Source organism: Rhinatrema bivittatum, chromosome 2 (genome assembly GCF_901001135.1).
Source record: "Rhinatrema bivittatum chromosome 2, aRhiBiv1.1, whole genome shotgun sequence".
Classification (NCBI taxonomy): Eukaryota; Metazoa; Chordata; class Amphibia; order Gymnophiona; family Rhinatrematidae; genus Rhinatrema; species Rhinatrema bivittatum.
Window position 1 is genome coordinate 769,035,497 of NC_042616.1, and position 20,942 is coordinate 769,056,438.

General features: G+C 46.0%; 1 long non-coding RNA gene across 1 annotated transcript in view; it reads left to right on the plus strand.

Annotated features, from left to right (window-relative positions):
* Window positions 1–20,212, plus strand: part of LOC115085708 — a 151,636-nt gene extending 131,424 nt beyond the window's left edge. Inside the window, exon 3 of the long non-coding RNA XR_003854933.1 lies at window positions 19,783–20,212. This is a non-coding gene — a long non-coding RNA (uncharacterized LOC115085708). The remainder of the gene's footprint in view (window positions 1–19,782) is intronic.
* The last annotated feature ends 730 nt before the right edge of the window (window positions 20,213–20,942 follow it).

Here is a 20,942-nt window from a genome sequence, read left to right on the forward strand (position 1 = left end):
GAAAAGAAGTCTGCAGAGCGTCAACAGTGGCATCGTTCCAAAGCGAATTAGGCCCAAGGTCAGAACAGGGTACTAGTTTCACCTTTACGTAGCACTGTTAAAAAAAAAAAAAAAAAAAGATGTCGCCTGGTTGGCAAACAAAACTAGGGGCAGATTTTCAAAGGGTTACGATCGCTGGGCCTATTTTCAAAAGGCCAGGCGGTGCGCATAAAGCCCCGGGACGCATGCAAGTCCCGGAGCTTGAAAAAATGGGCATGGTGGGGGGCGTAGCCAGAGGCCTCTGCAAGGCCGCTGGGCCAGGAGATCGCGCACCGGCAGTTGGCTGGCGCGCGCAAGTTATAACGTGAAATAAAGGTATGGGGGTTGTTTTTTTTCGGGCTGGTGGGTGGGACAGGTAGGGGAAGGTGGGGGAAACGGGGAAAGCCAGCTGATCTCCCCAAGGGCTTGGCGCGCTCAAGGTGCACTAGTGTGCACCCCCTTGCACGCGCGCCGACCCCTGATTTTATAACATGCGCGCGCATGTTTTAGAATTGCGCTTACATTTGTGCGCGCCGGGTTGCACAGATGTATGCCGCGCGCGTATGTTTTAAAATCTGCCCCCTAATGTGTTTGCCAGTGCCAGTCTGGGTAACCTTTACTGCTGGAGTTTAAAAGCTCTGTGCACACCAAAGCCGGGAGAAACACGTGTGACTTGGTCCGTTGCATGCTGCGCGGGGTCCCCTACCGCCTAACTTTACTTCTGCTATGCACGGAGTGTAAGCCCAGCCGGGTTTTAAGGCTGGGGGCTAGTAGGGTAAAAGGGAAGCAAGTTAGCTAGGGGGTTTAGGAAATCCTCTCCTTTACTGGGGTGAACTGGGAATGAACTGGCAAAAGAGGTAATCACGTTGGCATGTGTATCTACTAAAATCCCGCCCCCCCACATGCAATAGAGGCGGGATTTGTGCGCACATGCGCGCGCCAATATAAAGTCGTGTGGACACGCAGGCGCATATAGCCGATTTTATAACAGGCACGTGTATACGCGCATACGTTATAAAATCACTGCATCCATGTGTGTGAGCTGGCAAAAGAGCGCATATGTGCGCCTTAAAATTCACCTCTTAAAGTGGCCAAATTCTGTAATTAACAAACTGCTTCACAAAAATGTTTTAAAACATCCAGCCACTGCGAACGAAGAAGCACTGCGGGCATTCCCAGCTCAATCGTGCTTGAAAGCTTTAAGGTGGCTCTTTAAGGGAGATCCATCAGAATGGTCCTCTTATCTCAACAGTCTACAAAACAGCTTCTCAGAGTGGACTTGGCATCTCTACATGGCTTGTCCACAGCGAGGAGAGGATGAAGAAATGGTGTGAGGGAAATTGACTGCTTGTATTAACAATTAAGTTGTCTAAAAGACAGAAGATGCCAATCACATACACACGATTAATTAAAAAAAACAAAACAAAACACCAGTTCAATCATGCAGACAGTATGCCAGCACTCTTAGTCCACTGTTAGTCATGTGATTGACGTGATCCAATCAGCTTTCATCCTTTGCTTGTGGAAGAAATCAAAGGTGACTCCAGTGTTGCCAGATGGGCGGTTTTCCCGCCCAGTTGGGCTACTGTTTTTGAGCGTGTGTGGGAAATTTTTTCCTTTTCTTGCCTGTGTCATTTTGGACTATTTTTTTTTGTTGTGTGTGGTTTTTTGGGAGTCTTATCGGAAGGGGAGCAGAATGGGCAGGGCATATGGCCTTAAAGCCACAGGCACCTGTTTGGTCACAAAACATCTTATTTCCTTGTGGTGTTGCCTTATAAAATTGTGAGATAGTCTCTATGAATGCTTTATCCAATCTAGTAAGTTAATTTGGCTTATCCGTTGCCTATGAAGTTTGGTAGTTTTTGTAGCTACATAGATTTGGGTTGAATCAGGCTATTTGTACAGCCATGTATCACCCACAGAGGTTTGATCCAGACACTTTGCGTTTTATAAATATGTTGGCAGTGTCGTCTTTGTGCATTTTACTGTTAAAGATGTGAGTGGGGGATATTAAAAACGTGCATTGATAATACAACCTACTCTTCTTTATGTTCGTCGGGGCTCCTCTCCCCACTCTGTAGCTGCAGCCATTGAAGATAATGTCACAGCAGAGCAAGTGGAGCCGGGTCGGACCTGGCCTACAGTACAGAATCTCTCAGGTGGGATAGAGATACACGCAGGGTGGAGGGGCTGGGGCTTGTGGTGTGCAGATACAGGGGTCTGCACTGGGGCTCTTTAGTTTTTCTAATGCTGGGGGAGAGGTGACATTCTCTCCTGGCAAAAAAAAAAAGTTTGTATATGCTTCTTTAGTCAAATGTCTTGTACATTATGTATGACGTTAACAATATTATGAAAATGCCGTGTCCCGTCTTATATTGTTATATAGCTGTCACATCAGTCAATATTTACACAAGACAGTACACCCTTTCAAGGCATGGAACCAAAAAAACCCCTGGGGGATGGGAGTCGGGTCCCCACCAGGACTTGCTGCTGATACACCTTGAATGGCGCAGCTCTTGCACAGCTCTCAGATGAACCTTATGTTACGGCAACACCGAACATGACAGCCTTGGTTTTTAGACCTTCCCAACAATATTTTTCAACTTTTTTATATAGGTTGGTAATTTTGTAAACTTGTCTGCATGCAGTGCAGGAATTTGTGTACAATCGTACCCAATAAAAATTGTCTTTGCAACGGTTGAGTTTTGGGCTAGATTTGGTGATTGATTGGGCTCCAAAAACTTTTGGCGTCTGGCAACCCAGGGTGACTCATCAACAAGCGTACATTCACAAACAATGATTCTAATAATCTCATAATAAGCCTTATTTAATCAGAATGGTTATGTAAGTGGTACATTCCAGTAACCCCTCTGGAATGCTTTTGATTTGATCTCTGCCAGTAGGTGGGCAGAGAGTTGTGAAGGTGGAGGGAGAGAAGAGCATGTCTGGAGATGCGAAAGGTACTAAAACTCATTTGTGGTGGGAGCTCAGTAGACGCCTAACTCATCCCAACACATGACGAGGGCCGTAAGCTCCTTCTGAGGGAGGAGTATGCTCCAAGTGAACCCTGTTCTAATAATGTTATAAGATGGAAGAAAAGTGTTTGCCAGTGGGGGTAGGAGAATGCCAGTCTTACTAGAAGTAACCTCGCTGGTGGAGAATCGCTGGAGAGATCTTTTTGTTTGACTGATACTTGCTGTTCCACATAAGAACTTTTTTTTTTTAAATTTATATTTTATTGAATTTCAAAATATTTAGACAGTAGTACACTTGTTACTGAAATAAATCATAGGTAATAAAAGAAAAGCTATACCATCAAAATCAGAGAAGGAAAATGAACATAATTACCCTAGACCCCGGTACCCGGTAATGTGGGAGATCCAAGGCTCTATAGAGCATATTAATTTACAGGCAAAGGTAAAAAGCAAAACTAAGAGGAAAGAAAAAACCAGAAGACTATTCCTCAATAATACGGTAACTCCGTCAGGAAGCAGCATCTGCAGACACATGAGAATCTAAGAATGCTCTCAGTTGTGAAGGTTCCAAAAATACATATCTTGTGTTATTAAATTTCAAGATACATTTACAGGGATAGCGTATTGTCATCCGTGCCCCTATTTTCCTGATTCAAGGCTAAACGTTTTTTCCTGCGTTGTTGAGTAGATCTAGCAATGTCCGGATACATCCAAATCTTTTGGCCGAAATACAAAAAGTCTCTGTTATGGAGAAATAATCTACGAATCATATTACAGATCAGAAGGAAGAATAAAACTAACTAATAAAGTTCCCCGGTCAATGATCCGGTCGTCACCGGAAGACTCCAGAAAAGCAGAGATATCTGAAGGCACTATAGTAAGGGCTTGATTACCCTGACCAACATCATCTTTCTTCTCAGTGGAGGTAAAATAAATCTTAGAACTAGGACATAAATCTTCAGAAGTAATTTTCAAAACATCTATAAGGTATTTTTTAAACTGATCTCGCGGAGAAATCAGATTAATTCTTGGAAATTCTCCAAATTTTCCAGTTTTTTAGATTTAACAATTTCTCCTTGAATCAGATGTAACTGTTTCGTCTTTTGATCCAAATCTTCTAATTTGGAATTATGAGACGAGACCAAAGGGTCTAGAACCGGTGTGCGAAGATGTGTGGGGGGTATCGGTAATGTTGGACAGGGATACGGGCATGTGAAGGGATGATTGAGTATTTGGGAGAAGTGATGGGGGCAGGGAGGGGAGTGACTGGGTACAAGGGCCACACTACTTCAGTTTTGAGAATACGCATTTCTTCTCTCTTTCAACTTTGCTTAGTGTAGGAGGAAATATACTTTTTGTTTCTAGTCTCAAGTTTTGCACTGCATGCAAAAGGTGGTCTTGGGGTTTCCATTCCAGGTTTTATTTCCACATTTGTAATTTGTGGTCTTTTATTCTATATTTGATGAAGGCAGGTCTGTCTGTGTTCTGTGTGTACACGACTGAGATGAGGCATTTTACTAGAGGTTTGTATCAGCCTTATTTGTTGTATTTTCTCCATATTACATTGCACTGGTGGTGAACTGCTGCCTTTTCATGGGTAGGGCTATTGCTGTTTCATTTCTTGGAGTTAGTGCTGCTGAGGTATGGCAGGTTTGATAGACTTGTACAGAATGGGGTTTGTTTGTATTATTTTACAATTTACCTGGGAGTAGAGGGAGTTTGTGATGCTGTTATTAAGATGACACCAGAATCAGAATATCTTTTTTGTATGGTGAGTTGTACTGGGAAAGGTCTTAGTTCTGCTTGCATGCACTGTTAGGAAGCGGGGGGGGGGGGGGGGTCTCCTGTGGATGCAGAACATGTATGTAGTCCCATGATGGTCATGTGTTCAGTATGTCAGGCATGTGAACATCATCTCTCAGGTTTGGCCTGATAGCAAAAGGTTTGTCCACCTGATCTGGAACATTGGTTATCACATCAAGGATACCAAAGCTGATTACCAATATGTCAAACAACTGAACTGACAAGAACTGGCTGCAGAATGCACTAGCAATAAATAGAAAAAGGAAAATAGAAAATCTTCTTAATCAAATATATTTTTGTGATATGTATAACTCTGTCTTGAGAGATAAATATGTCCAGTGTACTGCTAGAAATGTGAAGATCAGAAGTTTTAAAAAACATTTCTATGATGTGAGATGAGGAAGTCCATGGTATTCACTTGTGGCTATTCTTTGAATTTCTGTGACTCACATGGGCCTGGATATTTATTAAATGACTCCTTTGCCTTTGTTTGCTCATCCAAGGCAAGGACTGCCGTGGCTGTAGATGGATAGTTTTGTTTGTTTATGATTATTGTTCTCCCACCACCGAGGGATGCACTACATTATTCGTTCGGTTTTCTGAACCAACCTGATTGTTCAGATCTCTGGCAGTAACAGACAGTGCCTTTCATGTAATCTTCGTGATTGCATTTTACATCACGATTGTAATTTTACATTGCATTTTTAAAGATGGCGCCGGCCATCCAGTACTCCCTCCATGTGACAGGGGCCGGCCAATGGCACGGATACCCTGACACATAGTAAGGGCAAAGGGCCATCGGCGCCATTTTGATTAGTGGCAGCCGACGGCCCGGGAGCGGGAGATCGCTCCCGGGACCCCCACTGGACCACCAGGTACCTGTAAAAAGTTTTTTGGGGGTTCGGGAGGGTGGGAGAAGCTAAGGGATTAGTTTTAAAGGGTCGGGGTGGGTTTAGGGGTTATTTTTGTGTGCCGTTTTTCCCGCCCTCCCCCAAAACGATAAGAGAACCCCCACGAACAATTTCATGGGGTTTTCCTATCGTTTTGGGGGAGCCCCCGATTTCTGACGATTTTTTTGTTAATATACGATATTTTCAATTGTCCGAAGCCCGTTTCAATCCCTAGTTCCTATTGATAAAAGTGGAGGTGAGGAAGCGGTTGGGAACTACAGGCCAGTTAGTCTGACCTCTGTGGTGAGCCAAATAATGGAATCGCTGCTAAAACAGAGGATAGTGCAGATTTTGGAATCCAATGGATTGCAAGATCTGAGGCAGCATGGTTTTACCAGAGATAAATCTTGTCAGACAATTCTGATCAATATCTTTGATTGAGTGACCAAGGGAGAACACTAGAAGTAATGTACTTTGATTTCAGCAAGGTTTTGGACATGGTTCCACACAGAAGACTTATAAATAAATTGTGCACCCTTGGTATGGATCTTGGAGTGACTGACTGGGTTATAAACTGGCTAAGAAGGAGGCACAAAGGGCAGTGGTAAATGGAGTTTTCTCTGAGGAGAGGATTGTTACTAGTGGTGGGCCTCAGGGATTGGTCCTTGGACCGGTTCTTTTCAACATTTTTGTGAGCGACATAATGGAAGGGTTGTCGGGAAAGGTTTGTCTTTTTGCCGATGAAACTCTGTAACAAGGTGCACAGCCAGGAAGGAGTGGAAAACATGAGGAGGTATCTAATGAAGCTTGAGGAATGGTCTAAGGTCTCGCAGCTAAGATTTAATGCTAAAAAAAAATGCAGAGTAATGCATTTAGGATGCAAAAACCAAAGGAAAGTATTGGAGCTGAAATTCTTCTAAGTACAAGGGAAGAGCGGGATCTGGGGGTAATTGTTTCTGGTGATATTAAGGTGGCCAGACAGGTAGATAAAGTGATGGCAAAAGCCAGAAAGTTGCTTGGCTGCATAGGGAGAAGAATGGTCAGCAGAAAATGTGAGGTGATATTGCTCCTGGTGAGAGCTCACTTGGAATACTGTGTACAATTCTGGAGACTGCACCTTCAAAAGGATATAAACAGGATGGAGTCAGTCCAGTGCGTGGCTACTGAAATGTTCAGTGGGATGGACTTAAATATCTAGACGTATACCCCAGAGGAAAGGCGAAATAGGGGAGATATGATAGAGACATTCAAATATCTCAAAGGAGCTGAGCCTTTTTCAATGGAAAGGAGGTTCTAGAACAAAGGGGTCATGAGATGAGGTTGATAGGGGGTAGACTCAGGAGTAATCAGGAAATATTTCTTTAAAGAGAGGGTGGTGTATGTGTGGAACAGTCTTCCAGTGGAAGTAGTGGGGACAAAAACATCTGAATTCAAGAAAGCATGGAATAAATACAGGGGATCTCTAAGGAAGTGATGAGAATTATAATAAAGTAATTGGACAGATGGGCAGACTGAATAGGCCATACCAGTCTTTTTCTCCTGTCAATTTTCTGTGTTTCTATGATGCATACAGTCTCAAGTGCTCACATGAATCTCTGATAATTAATCTGTCAAGTTTTACTTCCTCCCTGAGTTATGTGGCTTATTTGGCTAAGTGACTTACACAGCTACATGGCAACCACTGAACGTAGCCGGATATTCAATGGCTGCAGCTTAGCTGATAAATCTTACTTATTCTGTTAAGTAGTATTTAAATATTGACCTCATGCTATTCTGCATGCATGATAAACTGCCTCGGCATGCACGTTCAACTTTAGTGCACTGGCCCTGTAGTATGTTACAGGGTATCTCACTGGGATTTGTATAAAGAATATCATGTGACTGGTACCTTTAGTTATACTCTGCCTAGGATATCTAAATACATACACTCTTCTCCAGGTCAGCCAATAATGTCAAGTAATGATTATCTCTTGAAAACTTTGCCTGTCTTTTCTGATGTTTCACTTAAACTGTTTTGGGTTCCAACTATGATGCATTTAGGGAATTTGCACATTGTTTTAGTAGATCACAGGTGATGAAAAACTCTGGCAGACATTGCTTTCTTGTTACTTTACACACAGAGTCACTACAGTGTACCCCAGAGCGATGGAATCTGATAAATGCACTAGGCATTCAGGCAAAAGGGTGAAACAACCCAGTCATATCATAGCAACAAATAGAGCCCAATGAGCAGAGGACAAGGGCCTATAAATAAAGTTAATGAAGAGAGAAGAAAGAAGAATAGGAAAAAAAAGGTGTTTTGGAAGAGGGAGAACCAAAAAAAAAGGGAGGGTGCTGGATTAGAATGATAGGCCAGGAGGAAGCAGTGTCTGAAGATACAGAGGAAATTTCTCCATCAGAGTTCTCAGCCCACTGATATGTCCACTCATGATGTTCAGCTCAGGCAATCTCGAGAAGAGCTACCAAAATGATGCAGTGTCTACACCATAAGCCCTATTAAGTGGGAATTAAGGACCTAAAGATAAAAACCCTGAATGAGAGGAGGGAGATGAATGGGTAAAGTAGAGCTTTAGAAAATGGCCCCACCAATAAATGTGTAAAATTACACGTACACACGCTGTATGCATGCACTTTTATGCGCAACGGGAAAGAGGCATTCTAGGGGCTGGAGTCTGGATGGGGTTGGGACGTTTTGATTTTAAAAAGTATGGTGTGAATTTTCAAAACATTCTGCATGTAAAAGCTCGCATATACATTTGTGATCATAAGTTCACAAATGCCAGACAGAATTTGTAAGATGTGTAGCATTTTAAGAAACATGAGTAATCAGACAAAAAACATCTGTTGTTTTTAATGTTTTAAATTAAACTATTATGCATCACAGAATAGCACAATCTTTAAAAAAAAAAAAAAAAAGCAACAAAGGAAGTAATAAAATGGTCCTGTTCAAAAGTTTGCATACCCTTGAATGTTTGGGCTGATCATATACACTGAAGGTGACACACACATGTTGAGATGACAATGAAGGGTAGGTAATTAGTGTCTGTGTATACATAGTCAGTGAGTTTCTTAGCTCTTAAGGAAACCCTTGTGCATTTCGTCCAGGGTTGCACTGACTTTGGTAGCAAGAGGGAAAGCAAAAGAACTGTCAAAGGATCTGCGAGCAAAATTAGTTCAACTTTATAAATCAGGAAAAGGATATAAAAAGATATCCAAAGATTTGAAAATGTCAGTCAGTACTATTCAAACTCTGATCAAGAAGTGGAAAATTATGGGTTCTGTTAATACCAAGCCAGGTCAGGAAGATCAAGAAAGATTTCATACACAGCTGTCAGGAAATTTTGTTGGGATGCAAAGAAAAATCCACAAGCAACTTCTACTTGAACAAAAATGGGCTGTATGATAGAGTTGGCAGATAAAAGCCATTGCTGTACTAACTCCACAAAACAGCCCGCTTACAATATGCCAAACAGGATCTAGAGAAGCCTCAAAACTTCTGGAACAAATTAATTTGCAATGTTGAGACCAAAATTGAACTTTATGGTCAGAACCATAAATGCTATGTTTGGAAAGGAGTCAACAAGGCCTATGAAGAGAAGCACACCATTCTTACCATGAAGCATGGAGGTGGATCTCTGCTGTTTTGAGGGTGTGTGAGCTACAGCGACACAGGGGATTTAGTCAAAATTCCCTGTCGCAGGATGAATGCAGCATCTTTTCAGAAAATATTAGAGGAGAGTTTGCATTCATCAGCCAGAAAGCTGCACGTGGGGCACAATTGGACTATCCAGCATGACAATGATCATAAGGCCAAGTCGATCCATCAGTGACTGCAGCAGAAGAAAATGAAGGCTCTGGAGTGGCCATCACAGTGTCCTGACCTCAGACATCATTGAGCCACTTTGGGGAGAACTCAGACATGCAGGTCATGCTAGACAACCAAAGAATTTACAGGATCTGGAGGCTTTTTGCCAAGAGAAATGGGCAGCTTTACCCCGTGAGAAAATAAAGGGCCTCATTTACAACTGTCATAAAAGACTGCAAGCCGTCATTGATGCAAAACGATATTAAGAACTAAGGGTATGCAAAATTTGAACAGGACCATTTTATTATTTCTTTTATTGCTATGGTTTGTTTAATGATTGTGCTATTCTGTGATGCATAATAGTTTAATTTTAAACACATTAAAAATAAAAGACGTGTTTTGTTTTATCTATCATGTTTTCTTAAAATGCTATACATCTTACAAATTCTGCCAGTCGTGCCACTTCTAGAGAAGCTCAGTGGGCTCATTGGTGTGTTACCGACCCAGATGGCGCCGGTTTCTGGGATGGCTTCGGTGCCCGGCAAGACACTGAGGCCTCCCCCTACCGATAACTGTGATCATTGCCAGTTCCTTCTCTGAGGAAGCTCCACTGAGGCCGGCAGAGATGCTGGGGCCTGCTGCCTCCCCCCCCCCTAGTTGTGCTGGTGCCTGCGCCTTTGGATGAAGGCCAAGCACCTAGGGACCCATCCCCTGTGGCTTACAGTGAGGATGAAGAACCATATGACCCTTGGGAGGAAGACGCTTCATAGTCCTCCTTCGAAGGCTCCGCGGGTCTCCTTTCAGAATAATTTCTTCTAGAGAAGCAACGGAAGTCTGTGCCTGAGGACTTAATCTTCGCAGGTTTTGTAAGGGTGATGGTGGAAGCCATCCTGTTTCAGGTACTGACAGAGGAAGATGCCAGGCACAAAATGCTGAGGTCCTCCAGTTCGCGGTCCTGGTACTCAGGCACCAGCACAACTAGGGGGGGGGGGGAGGCAGCAGGCCACAGCGTCTCTGCCAGCCTCAGTGGAGCTTCCTCAGAGAAGGAACTGGCAATGATCACAGTTATCAAGATCCTTAAGGAGTTGCTGCTGAGGATGTAGGACCAACCCCTCACAGTGCCTCCTGTTAATAAGAAGGCAGACGAGGTCTACCTCTTCCAGAAGGTTACCGGATTCGATAAGTATTGAAACTGCTCTTAAAGAGGGCCAAACATTCTCAGACTCATTCCTCGGGTGTTCTCCAAGGACAGCAGGATGTTAGCTCTCATGAAACCCACCCGCCACCCCGACTGGAAGCGTGGTATAGGGCATCCTGGGCATGCTCAGTGTGCCTAGTCAAAGTTCTAGAAACCTTGACATAAGTTTTCTGCATCGCGGCTCCATCTCATGATGTCACCCATGTGTGAGGACAAACATCCTGCTGCCCTCGGAGGACACCTGTTATAGGTAAGCAACTCTGCTTTCCCAAGCAATAAGGAGTTTTCTGAAGCGGTCTGCTTTTAGGGACTCAAGGGAACAGGATCTGTTATGGGTTCTTTTAATTCCCCTAGAGGCCTTCTGGTATTCCTAATGCCAGGTTTCTCCTCATGGAGTCCTAGGAAGAAGTACGACCACTGCCATTTATAAGACGCAATTTTCCAATCTGGGATAATTCTCAACTCAATGGACTCAATGCTAATTGGTGAGTAATGCCTGTTGTTATCAGGAGAGACAGACTGGATGACTTCTTTGTTTCTTGTAGCTAACTTTAAACTCTGATGCTTTGCTGCTAAGGAGTAGAGTTATTGTTGAGTTGCATGGCTAAGTGGGCTATTATCTCTACCATGAAAGCTCCTGACAAATATTGTATGTATTTTACTGCTCTTTTCTCAGAAGAGTAAATAAATGGTTTGCAAGTTGGAGTTGCCAAACCTATGAGTGGGCTGGAGTTATTTGATCCCAGAGTTTGGGTTTGAGTTTCTGAGTCTGACTAGAAGAGTGTGGCCAGATTTTTCTTGGGAGAGGGGGCTGAGGGTAGCATTTGGATCACAGAGGGGAGTCAGGTCTTGTTTTTCCAGTTTCCCTGTCCAGTATGCGACCCTCTGCCCATTTCACCAGCTGCTTTGTCATCTTTTGAACCCACAGCCCCAGCTGCTGGGAGTTACGTTTAAATTTCAATATTTAAAATGGTGAGGGGTGGATTTTAAAAGGCCTGCGCATGTAAATCCCGGGCCTTGTGGAGCACCGTGCGAATTTTCAAAGGGGCCCGGCCACGCGCGTAAACCCCGGAACACGCACAAGCGCCGGGCCTCTTCAAAGGGGGAGGGGGGATGACGGAGGCCGGGACAGCGCGCAAATTACTTCTGCTCCCGAGGAGTAGCAAGTAATAAAATAAAAAAATTCAGGCCAGGTAGGAGGAGAGGGGAAGGGGAAGGGAAGGTTAGGCAGGGGGTGAGGGAACTGGGGAAGGCCCGATTGCGTCACCGCGCGGACTTTGCATTAATTCACCCGCTCTTGAGCGCGCCACCCGCACATGCGCGCGGCCAACGGATTTTTATAACATGCGCACATCCATGTTACAAAATCTACCCCTGACTTTTATATTTACAACTCTAGTGGCCAACCTACAAGGTTTGTTTGTTTTTTTAAAAACACATCCTTTTATATGATTCATTTTTTGGTATGGGCCAAATATATTAAAAAAATATTTATTTGAAGAGGACTGGATGATTGTATGGCTGCCATTGTGATTATTGTAATTGTTATGATTGGAATTTAAGATTTGCTGTGACCATAAATCTATATGAGGTCACATTTTTGGATGTTTGTCTTTTTCAATAAATGATCACTGACCACTGACTTTTTGAGAGAAAACTTACTTAAATAGCATTTTTTTTAACTTCCTTCTAAATGAGAGATTTCTATTTTTCTTTTGTTTTTCCCCTGTTGATTGCTCTGGAGTTGGGCAGTGCAGGTGTTCTTGTGGTGTTTCATGTGGGGGCGCTCTCTTTTTATTTTTTTGTCCTTCTTCTTGCTCTTCGTCTGAGCTGACACCACAACACGAGCATCCTCAGCTTTGTGCTTCTGGCCAATTCCAGATGTTGGCAATGTAAGGAGAGTCATGCTGCATGTCCCAGAAGGAGTAACAAGGCTCATGAAACTGCTAATTCACTGCATCCCGTCCAAGCAGGAACCTTTACTCTTTTCTTCTTCTTTTCTTTGTTTTTTGCTGCCCTCCCCTTCCCTATCCCTTTCTTTTTTGCTCTCTTCTCCTCTCCTCCCTTCCTCCTTTGTACTCTCTCTTTAATCCCTTTATTCTTCCTTCCTTTAACTCTCTTCTCTCTCTTCTCTCTCTTCCCTCTTTCTCTCCTTTCCTTCCCCCCCTTTGCTGTCTTTTCCACCTCCCCTCCCTTCCGCCCTCTCTTTATTATTGTTCCCTCCCCCTATTGTCTCAATAGCGCCCCTGCCTTGCTGTTGGTAGAGAGATGGTGGATGCAGGGGGTGGGGCACAGGAAGCTCCTTCTGGCTTGGCCTTCTACCCCCTTCCCCCCCCCCCCCATTTCTCTACTCCCCCCCCCCCCCTCCCCCCATCTGTCTGTATGATCCAAATCATTTTTCTGTTCTACGGTGGGCAGAGAGCGCAAAGCTGTGAACCCTCTGTGGGGTCCTGTTTTTTTGCTGCCTGGTCGGCAGCTCTGCTTTTCAGCAGGCCCACAATGCATCTTCCTTCACTCGCGGAACATTTGGTTCCAGACCAGTCTGCGGGGCCATTTGTAAGGAGCGCTCAGTGTGAGTGTCCGTTTTCATCCTTCCTTTTTTTTTTTTTTTTGTAAAACACTTCAGCAACCTCAGCAAAATATTAGGCGCCCCTTGCTATGGACATCTAAATTGTGTGGTTAAAAGAAAAATGGGTTTCTTTTAATCAAGTCAAAATATACATTTATTTTTCTCCACCACAAGAGGTAAATTAAAGGAGGGAGGAGGACACATTTATCGCAGCACAGAGAACCCTATTTTTTTTATTTTTTTCATGAGCCCTCGACAGCGAATCCGAGGCTGGTTAAATTAGCTTCGTTAAAAAGTGTGCATTGGGCACCCAGCACTTTCCTGCATAGCTGGGTAATAGCTAATGCCCTCATCTTCATGGAATTTAAAACTGACGGGCGCTATCGGGCATGCATTTATTTGGGGGGGACGCACGTTCGGGACACGCTCATCTCCTTACTGCATCGGGTGCCTGTCCAGTGCAGCCAAAATGCGAACAAACCCGTGAGCTAGGCCGGGTGCATTTTTATTGCGTCGGCCCGTGTGTTCGGCCTTTTGTCGAGCCAGCGGTACCCGCACATTGTGCAGTAGAAAGTACGTGGAGATGCCGGTTTGCACGAATGGTGCTGCATAAAATCACTTTGAAATGCTGGTGCCGCCCTTGGAGCGCCAGGGCCGGAAAGCACCTTAAAAATAAATGAGCGACTGATTGCTTGAGACTTATTTCCTTCCTCAGCGGGCAGTAGTTCACCAGAGTTTTAGAGCTGCCTTAAAGTGAGGCGATATAGTAGTAAAAAAAAAGGAATTTTCTTTAGCTCAGTACCTGCCTTTATTTTCCCCCAGGAGTTGTACATTAAATAAATAGATGGTGCACCCCCTTCCCCAACACACAAACACTCACACACACACACTCACACACACACTCACACTCTCACACACACTTACACACACTCACACTCTCACACACACTCTCACACACACACACTCACATTCACACTCACACACAAACGTTGCCTCCTGCCCCCAGCAGCGGCATCCATCCACTCCTCCGGAGAGGCACTCGGCTCTTCGGCATGCAGAGTTAAAGAGCAACGTGGGATGGAGCCGAAGGAAATTGACTGTGGTTTTTCGGAGCCTGCCAACAGTTTATTGGGTCGCAGGCTAGAGCTGCAGCCCCAGACGGAGTTGAAAAGCGGCAGCCGTCAGCCCAGCTTGGTGGGCCCAGGCTGGAATTCGCCCTCATATCCTGTTACTCAGCATTCTGCAGCAGATGGGGGCCTTGGGCACACAATTATGGGGTGGGGTTTTTTTTTCCCCCTCCCTCCCCCTCCCTGTAAGAAGCCAGGCATGTGTTTCCGACAGCTGATCTCTCCCTGGAGAGCAGAGCAAAAAAAAAAAAAAGGAAGCATTTGAAAGCTGTGCTGGTTTCTCTTGTTTCTGTGGAAGGAGGATTCCAGTAAAGGCATCTCTGTAATAAGCAGCTTTGCTTGCTGCGCTGGAGATGATGGGCTGTCTCTGTGCAGGAGGTAATTTTGGGTTTTACTGATCAAAGCCCTCTCCATCATTCCCAGCCTCCTACACGCTTTAGCATTCTCTTTAATCTTGTATATCAAAGTCTGTTATGCGTGTGCCCCTCTAGATATATGTATAGATCTATCTATTTTATCTATATATATCTATGTGCAGTTGACTTTCTAAGTAATTGGGTTATTCAGGAGCAGGCTGATGGCAGAAGGAACCCTTGGATTTAAAGACCTAATGGGTGATTTATCTCCTCCTCCTCTAATTGTCAGCTGTACCAACCAGAGTGGCTCCTGAAGCAGGGATAAGATTCCTGTCCTCCCTGCAGGCGTTCCTGCTCCCTGATCGCAGACGACAGGAGGCAGAGGGGAACTTGTTCTTATGCAGCTCTCCCTCTGTGATGCTGGGCCGTGGCGGTGCTGCGAGTCCTCTTACCGAGAAAGTAGCAAATACAAGAGGAACCGGAGGGAGGGGGGGGGAAAAAAGTCCAACTCGGCATCTCCCCCATCAGCTGCCGGTTTCCCCTCCCTCACCTGCGGTCTTGATTGCGGGTCGAGGATTGACCTTGTGTCACCTCAGCACGAGTACATTTAGTGTAAGGGGGGACTCCATCATCGTAGTTCAGGCCTGCTGGGGGGCAGAGACACAGAGCTGTAGTTAGGGGGAGGGTGGAAAATGATCAGGTGTGTAGAGTCTGTGGTGACGCAGTGGGTAGAGGCAACTGGGCAGACTAGGCGGGCAGGCGGTCCTTGACAGGCGGCAGCTACTGTGTCACTATGTTCTGTGGCTGGGTATTTAGTTTGAATTGCTGGTCATTATGCCGTCGTTTTCACCCAGGAGGGCATGAACCTCGTTCCCTCAGCAAAGAAAAGTTTCCGCGCACTCCTGTGCCATCACATCATCCCTCGTTAAAGTACAGGCAAGCAATAGTTTGTCCGGCTAGGATTGGAGTTAGCCAGATAAACTGCGTCTTCACTCATGGGTTACCGACTTCCCTCTTCCTCCCGGCTGGTGCCTCAGTAGGGTGACGCCGTACGTTTTCCTCCTTCCTCGCTGTCGAATCGCGGTACCGTCGCTCAGCGGTGGCTGCCGGTCATCGACCGCTCGCTGGCTATTTTTTATTGCACCTTCTGGTTTTTTTACCGATACCCCCAGTGCCTGTGGACCATGTTTATCCCGGATCCGTATGAGGTCTGTATCCTCTGCCTGGGGGCATCGCACGAAGTCCGAGGGGTGTCTTTTTTGCGATCAAATGACCCCTCCCCAAAGGCCGTCGTGCCCGTTTGGCAAGATGGAGAAACTTTTCGGGTCCAGAAAATCTGATCCATCGACTCTGGCGTTGGGATGTCGACGTCGAAGGGTGATGGGGAACCTCTCCCCCCACCGGGGCCCTCTCGAGGGAGAGAGAAGCCAGGGATAGGCCCTCGTCGGTGACGTCGCACTCCAGGACATCAGGATCATCTCCTCCTTTCTCAACTCTGGGGAAAGACCGGGAAATCCCAAAAGCATCACCACCAGTCGCCGTCGTCGTCGCATGGCACCGGGCTCGGGTCAGCACCAGCGGCCTCTGTGATGCCCCCGAAGCGACCCCCACGGAGAGGAGACATTGACCTCCATAGAACCCGGGAGTCCCAGACGTTCCCCACCGATACTGGTGCTGGGCCCCGATCTCCCTCGGGGCTTCCCTCCCTCTATTCGTTCTGTCTTTGGCGAATTTTCAAGAGGAGCTGGACCGCAGAGTGCAGCTGGCGGTGATCCGCGCCGCCCTACTGAGGCACCGACCAGGAGGAAGAGGGACCCCCAGCGCAGGAAGTCGGTAATCCAGGCGTGAGGACTAACATCCTGCTGTCCTAGGAGAACACCTGTTACAGGTAAGCAACTCTGCTTTATCTGGCTAAGTCCAGGTGAGTCTGGTCATGCAGGAGAGCTGTCTGTGCAATTAAAGTTCTCCTTGTAATTTTATTGGGATAACTTATCTGCTCTCTGCGTTAACTCTGCTTTATCTACTTTACCTTAAGCTTGATAGAACATTTTATGGTAAAAAGGTTAATATTTTCTTTAGCTAAAAAAAAAAAAAAAAGTATCTTCACTTAGCAATGCAATGAAGTTGTCTGTCTTCAACATCACGTATCTATTGTATGCCTTGCAATAATAATCTTAGGAGATGCAGACAGTGTCCTGAAGGGCAAAGTTAGGAGAGGACCAGAGATCAAGGGGAGTCTTTCTGTCTGTGACAAATGATTGGCTGAGGGGGCAGCTCTAGGACAAAATCTGCTTTCCCCATCGGCTCTTCGTTTTCTTTGGCGCTAATGGGCGATGCTGGCAGCGCAAGGTGCCCCGAGCACTAGCTTGGCTGTATGAGCAGGCAAATCACTTAGCCATGCTTGCAGTACATTTTATTGAATTTGTTCTATGTTAGCATAGGCTGCTGTGATTCGTAGGGTGGATTTTCGGTTTTGTTTGTAATTAATGGACTTTGCTTTCATGATTTACGATGCACTTGATTGCTGACATTTTTTTTTCCATGACTCACTTTGCTAACGCTTTTTGAAAAGTCTAAATAGAAATAGAAAAGCAGGCAGGAGACACTGGGCAGACTGGGTGGGCCTAGAGGGCCTACTCTTCCGATAATTAGTAAGTTACTCTGTTTTCTGTCAGTTCAGGTCCGTTTTCATAGCCAGTGGCCAAAATTAAAATGCAGTGGGAATTTGGAGTTTGGGAGGGCTTAGCTCTCCTGCATGCATGCATCCTCCCGGCACTAGAAAAACCGTTCGGGGGTGGGGAGGCAACGATAGTATTTCCCCAAAACTTAGAGAGCCCCCCTTAAAAAAAAACCCAGCAAAACACCAGAACTTGGAGAGCAGCATTAAGCCAGAGAAGTAAAGTTAATCAAGGGACGAGCAGCAGTTAGTTATGTATCAGTGATATCTGTGCAGAACTGTCAGTCGTTCAGAGCTGCAGATATTCAGGATTACCGAGGCCTTTCTCAGGCTGTGTCCTTGGTGTGTGATGCTCAAGAGAGGAGTGAGCTAGTGACCCCTAATGCTAGATCTTCAGGCATCGACCTGCCCATGATTTATGCATCCTGAATACTATGCAGTGATGTATGTGTACGTATGTGTGTATCTGTAGATGTGTCGTGTTGTGCGTTGCAATAACATTTATAACACGTGAAGAATTTCTACATAGAAAGCTGTAAGCTGGGTTTGAAACAGCCACTCATCTGGGGCGAGTGGATTATTTTTGCGGGCAGGGCGTCTTCGGCCCTGATCGAAGCCTGGCAGGAGGGGGAGAGTCTAGGCCTTCCGCAGAGTAGAGAAGTGAGAGGGCGGGGGAGGAGGAGTGCAGAGGAGAGGAGCGAGATGGCTGGGCCTGGGGCTGGTAGGGACAGGCGTGGATAGGGAGAATGGTGGGGGAGGAGAGAGGAGGAGATTGAGGGGTTGGGGATTGGAGGAAGGAGGGAGTGGGGAGTGGGGGCTGCCTGGAAGTGCGGTGAGGGCGGTGCACTGCTCTGGCTGCATTTTGGCCCTGACAGGTAAGTTCTGAAGAAAATTTTCAGCCCTGACTGTAAGTCCAACTTAGCATTTAGCTGAACTGATTTATTTATAATCAGTATTTATATGGCGCTGCCTAACAAAATTAGGTACACTGAATCCCTTCCCCAAAGAGCTTATTATCTAACTTTTGATAAGAACATAAGAAATTGCCATGCTGGGTCAGACCAAGGGTCCATCAAGCCCAGTATCCTGTTTCCAACAGAGGCCAAAACAGACCACAAGAACCTGGCAATTACCCAAACACCAAGAAGATCCCATGCTACTGATGCAATTAATAGCAGTGGCTATTTCCTAAGTAAAATTGATTAATAGCCATTAATGGACTTCTCCTCCAAGAACTTATCCAAACCTTTTTTGAACCCAGCTACACTAACTGCACTAACCACATCCTCTGGCAACAAATTCCAGAGCTTTATTGTGCGTTGAGTGAAAAAGAATTTTCTCCGATTAGTCTTAAATGTGCTACTTGCTAACTTCATGGATTGCCCCCTAGTCCTTCTATTATTCGAAAGCAGTTACAGCAGAAAGAGGGTTTAATCTCATATCTTTGGGTTCTCATTTCCTTTCCTTGGGGGCCGATGTAATAAAACTCACGCTAAAGTCGAATGTATTATTTCAGCGTGGGTTTTACCTCACTGTGGCGTTAAAAGCCCGCGGGATGCAGGAAGCTAATGACATGCAACTAGACCGGGAGTACAAAAGAAGAGCATGCTAAATTAAAGAAAAAACCAAGCTTGCTGTTTGCATAGCCACTGATGGGTCCCTGCACTGTCGGCTATCAGGGAAAGGACCCAGTCCCCTCTCTCTGAACGCAGCCGCCCCAGTTGGGGATTTTGAGGGCTGGTCACTGTTTTACCTTTACTAAACTTTTGGCGGGAGGCAGAGGAGGTTCAGCCTGCGGCCTTGCTAGTGGTGTTTTTTTAAACGTGGTCTGGCTGATTTGTAGGGTGGGTGGGTGGGAGTGAGTGAGGAGGATCTGCCCCATTTGTCTGTTTACCACAAGAGTTTTAGCTCCTGCTGTGTCCCGGGAGTTAAATTTCCTGGGGGTGGGGAAGCCACCCTAGGCCGTCCCCGCACTAAACGCGCCTCTCTACATTGTAAGGTAACAGCATGAAGGCTCACTAATCCTAGCGTGGGCTTTGTCCTGGCGTTTAGCTTGGACCTTTTCAACGCTAAAGCCCCTGTTTACATGCAGGGGTTAGGATAGTGCAGAAACTTCCACACTAAAACAAGAGGTAATGGCCCCAGCAGTGTAAACGCTACTTTAGTACATCGGCCTTCAAAGCTCTGTTTAAATAGACGACCGATGCAGTGAAAAAGGTAAATGGCAGCGCCGCGTGGGGCTTGGAGGCCTGCGTCGCCAGTAACGGAAAGGAGAGCGGGCCTGCTTGCTCGTTCCTGAGACCCCAGGAGTTTGAGTTTTAAAGAAAAAATAATAATAATTCCATCTCTCTGCTTCTCTTGCAGGCATCGTGGTGAAGGCAGCTGTCCACGGCCTTTGACTGATGGGCAGGCGACGTCGGCTGCAGAGCCCTGCGGGAACATCGGACGCCAAGGGAAAATCCCAAGCCTGGTAACACAAAAAAGGTCCATCGAGCCCCCCCCCGCAACCTGCTTCCAGCAGCGGATGCTCTTAGCAGCAGGGAGTCGGCGCCGCTCAGGAGCAGATCTCTCCCGGGTCCCGCTTGGATTAACGTCTTTGGGAAGAAGAATTTCTTTTCTTTTCTTTCGCCATCATGGTCACGTGGAGCTTTGGGATTACAGAGCAGAGATGGGCTTTAAAAAAAAAATATAAAAACAAACAACCCAGCAAGATATTGCTCTTAGAAGACCTCTCTGGGCTGGTCGTACACCCCCACCCACCATTACATTACTGCTCCCCCCCCCCCCCCCCCGGGTTTTGGATGGTGTCTGTTCCGCTGGCAAGGAGCCACTTCAAACCAGTGGGCTATAGCTGGTCCGTGGCTCCAGAGTTGAGCCGAAGTCCACCGGGCCGGTAAGAATGCCCCCAGCTGCCCTTCTCCGTGAGAATGGGGATCACTCGGTGAGATGGACGCAGCTCCCCCCGCGGTGACCGTGCCGTACAAGATGCGGGCTGTTACTCTTCCAGGAGGCGCGGCGTTCCGGGAGTCCTGCGGGCCCCCACAGGAAACTGGACTTGTGGTAAGTTGAGAATCGGCAAAAGATGTAGTGTGCAAGATTTCAAGACCGCCCAAGACCCTTCTTGACGTGTTGCTAAGTCATGTAAGAAAGGTCCCTGCGAGGTGTCCAGAGCACACGCACTGCAGCGCCTTTTGGTTATTCTTATTCTCCTACCTTCAAGGCCTGTGGTTAAATAACCCAGCCGGCTCTTCTCCTTCTCGCATTTTAAGGATTGCTAGAAAAATGTGAGACTATTTTTTTTTGGGAGGGGGGGGGGGGGGGGGGGGAATCCAATTTAAATAATGCTGCCAACGCAATTTTTTTTTTCTAGTTTTTCAGTTTGCAGCCATTTTTTTTTTTGCCTTGTGCATTATGGGGCAGATTTTTAAAAATACGCGAGCTCGTACTTTTGTTCGCGCACCAGGCGCGAACAAAAGTACGCTGGATTTTATAAGATACGCGCGTAGCCGCGCGTATCTTATAAA